Source organism: Otolemur garnettii, unplaced genomic scaffold (assembly GCF_000181295.1).
Source record: "Otolemur garnettii isolate 467f Iridium unplaced genomic scaffold, OtoGar3 scaffold00015, whole genome shotgun sequence".
Taxonomy (NCBI): domain Eukaryota; kingdom Metazoa; phylum Chordata; class Mammalia; order Primates; family Galagidae; genus Otolemur; species Otolemur garnettii.
This window is the reverse complement of record NW_003852410.1, coordinates 6,103,479-6,107,345: the sequence shown is the minus strand read 5'-3', so window position 1 is coordinate 6,107,345 and position 3,867 is coordinate 6,103,479.

The window sequence follows — 3,867 nt, the reverse complement described above, 5'->3', positions numbered from 1 at the left end:
ACCAGCATGGATTAGTTAGTCTAATGTCAGCTGCTGTAACAAGCAGCCCCCTAATATTAATTGTCATAGCACAATAAGACCTTATTTTTCTCTCATGTGACAGCCTGATGCTGGTGTTCTTTGTCAGTATGTGGCCTTTCTCTGTGGAATGATACAGGGCCCCCCATCCCCGATGGCTTGTAGTGCTCCTTAGTTAGCCAGGAATGTAGAAAAGGAAGCATGGAGAAAACTCACTCATTTCTTAAAGGATGTTTACTCTGCACTTTCTCTTACCTCTTAGCAGTGAGGATTGGCCACATGACCAAGTCTGGGACCAAGACATGGAAAATATAGCCCCTAACTCCTAACAATAATTGTGATCACATCAAAAATTGTGTATGTATTTGTGATCATGAGCCATCAGTCTCTGTCATAAATTTCCAATAATTCCAACAAAAATCTCAAAAACTGAGTTTTGGTTTGGTATGAATCATATGCTTGTTCTTCGATTATTACCAATAGTAATACCAGTTAGAGTTTGCAATTGTTACAATAGGAGATAGAATTCATCCATTTATTCCATCATTCATTCTACAGATATTTATGACAGCTATTACATTAGGTGTCAAACATTATTCTCAACCCTAGGAATATAGTAATAAGTGCAACAGGTAAAAGTTTCTACTCTCATGGAGTCTGTATGCTAGTGAAGCCAGGTAAATAAAACACATGGCATCTCAGATGGTGCTGTGGCCAACTATAGGTGGGAATTCGGGGAGCTGCAGATTGGAATTTTCAGTTGGGTGTTGCAGAGGCTTCACCGAGAAGGTGACTTTTGAACACAAATTCTAAGGTGAGGAAGGTGTGAATCACATCTTGGAGAAAGTTATTCAGTTAGTCAGTCTTTAACACTTCCAATTTTTCAGATTTCCTTGTGTCCACATCAGGTCTGACATGGTGGGCAGAATGCTGCAGGTAGAGGGAGGAGGCCAAGTGCAAAGGCTCAAGACAGGACCAAGGGGGTCTGTGGGCAAGAGAGGAGGCCAGTACTGGGGGCTGAATGTCCCCCAAATCCATGTGTGGAAACATAGTCCTCTTTGTGGTGGGATTAAGGAGTGGGGCCTTTTGGGATGTGGTTAAGTCACAAAGGCTCTGTCCTTATGAGTAAATTAGCTTTATGAAAGGGCTGGAGGGAACTAGCTTAGCCCCTTTTCACCTCCCACCTTCTGTCCCTGTGAGGCCACCCAGAAGGTGCCATCTATGAGGAACGGATCCTCATCAGACACTGAACCTGCTGGCATCTTGCATGTGGTCTTTTCAGCTTCTATAATTATGAGAAATAAATGTCTATTGTTTGTGAATTTCCCAGTCTCAGGCACTTTGCAGCACAAATGGCCTGAGACAGCCAGTGTGATCAAAATGGGTTGAGCAGGAGGCAAGAAGTAGGGGGCGAGGACAGAGGAGTAGCAGGGAGCCAACCCTGTAGGACCTTGCCAGCTGTTAAAAGGACTTTGGCTCTTACCATGTGAGATTGGTGGTCCAGAATGGCTTTGAGCAGAGGTGTGATATGAAGTGAATTGTGTTTCAAGAGCATCTCTCTGATAACTAGTTGGAAAATAACCATAGAAGATACTGGGAAGACTGGGAAGAGGCAAGTGGAATCTGGTGATGAAATCATATCATCACCTGGTGATGAAATGATGTTAGCATGGACCAGGATGCTAAAGAGGGAGAGAAATGGTCAGATTTAGGGTAGTTTTTTTTTGAAGGTAGATAAGTTATGTCAATTGCCCAGGCTTGGGTGACATGTTTTATTTTGGAGCAAGAGAGTGAAATCAACACATCTGAGCCATCTGAAAGAGAGAGATGGTTTCCCAAAGAACACTGAGGTGCTCCCACAGGAGGACAGCAAAATGCGTGTCAGTCAGGATGGGTTAGAATATACTGCCATAACCTTAGGGCTCCAGAGTGACAAAATTGTCCTTCCTGCACTAGCTATACACCTAATGCAGGTCAGCAGGGGACCTGCACCTATTATAGCAACTCAGGGTTTTACTCACATTACCTTGGGTGAGGTGTGGTAAGACCAGATGCAGATCAAGAGGAGAAACAGCATCTTAGGAAGAACACAGCCCTCCATGCAGAACCAGTCAGGGGACAGTGCTTCCCTTGAGTTGTTGGTCAGGAGGCAGAGGCAGAGGCAGAGGAGAGAGCCTTGGGCAAAGGCATTTCTCTTGGTTTCTGTGGGAGCGGGAGGAGGAGAGGGAAGCAGGACAGTCAGGTATAGGATTGGGTGGTTGGAATAATTTCAGAGGGCTCTGGGGCAGAGGAGCTGTCTTTGGCTGGCTGGTATTTGGCCCTGGGGCCATTAGGTGGGTGTGTGGTGGACTGGAGCATGAGGGACTGAGGAGGAGGTGGTTGGCTGTTCAGGAAGGAAACTGGCCTATGGCCAGGGCCTTAAAACTGGGTCAAGTCATGCCGGGCATGGTGATTCACGCCTATAGTCCTAGAACTCTGGGAGGCTGAGGTGGGTGGATTGCCTGAGCAAGAGTGGTCTTGCTAAAAATAAGCTGGGTGGTGTAGTGGGCACCTGTAGTCTCAGCTACGTGGGAGAGAGGCAAGAAAATCACTTGAGCCCAAGAGTCTGTTAGCTGTGACACCATGGCACTCTACCGAGGTGACAAAATGCGACTATCTCAAAACCAAACCAAACAAAAGACAACAAAAAAACCGGTTCAGGTTAGTAATTTTTAAAAACTGTACTATACTCAGTGACTCAGGCTGACCGAAATTCCATCTTATAATATCACCATATCGACATGAGGCCTCAGGACTGAAGTCAGGGGAAGAGAGAATTGTGTACAGCCTTCTAAATACTTCACCAACAGAGACTCATGACACTTCTTATGACAGTTAAGTGGCCAAAGCAAGTCACATGGGCCATGCCTAACTTCAAGAATGTATGCGTTTGGAAGGTGAGGAGAATCAGAAATCTTGAACACCAGTGAAGTTTACCCAGGAGGCAAAGCCAACAGATACCCATCGTACATTCCGTGTTCTCCAAACCATCGTGTACGTTCACTTACTCCCATTTCTATTGTCCATTTTCTGTATGCCACTCATCCTCTGAGACCAAGCCCTAAGCTTCCTACCTCTGGGTCTGATTCCTCTGTAATTGTAAGCTCTCTTCTCCCCAATAAACATTTATTTTTCTTTCCTCTATCCTCTGATAGCAATTTATTCCATTTTGAAAACTTATTTCTTTCTAGTTCTAAAGTTAACTCAGTTTTAGTTATCTGTTGCAGTCTAATAAATCACCCCAAAGAACTGTGGCTTACAGAAACACTTTTGCTCAGGAATTAGTGATTTGGCCAGTGCTGGCAGAGCAGTCTGTTTCTCCTTCATAGGGCATCAGCTATGATGGTTCCACTGGTACTGAGGACCTAGGTTACTCACTCACAGGGCTGGCAAGTTGGCACTGGGCCTTCCACAGGGAAGTCTGGGCTTCCTTGCAGCATGGCAGCTGCCTTCCTAGAAGGAGTGTTCAGAGAGAACTAGATGGCGATTGGAATGACTTTTAAGATTTAGCTTTAGAAGGCACAAGGCGTCACATCAGCCATAAGTACAGGCCCTTCCTGATTCAAAGGGAAGGATTACAGATTCTGTCTCTCATGGGGCAGAATATTAAAGTCACAGTCACACCATAAAAAGAGCACATGCCATGGAAGGCTCATGTTGTCATTTTTAGAACAGAAAATGTGACAAAGCTCTTTAACACTTCCAATCAATTTTTTTTTTCTTTTAGACATAGAGTCTCACTTTATCACCCTTGGTAGAGTGCTGTAGCATCGCAGGTCACAGCAACCTCCAACTCCTGGGATTAGGTGA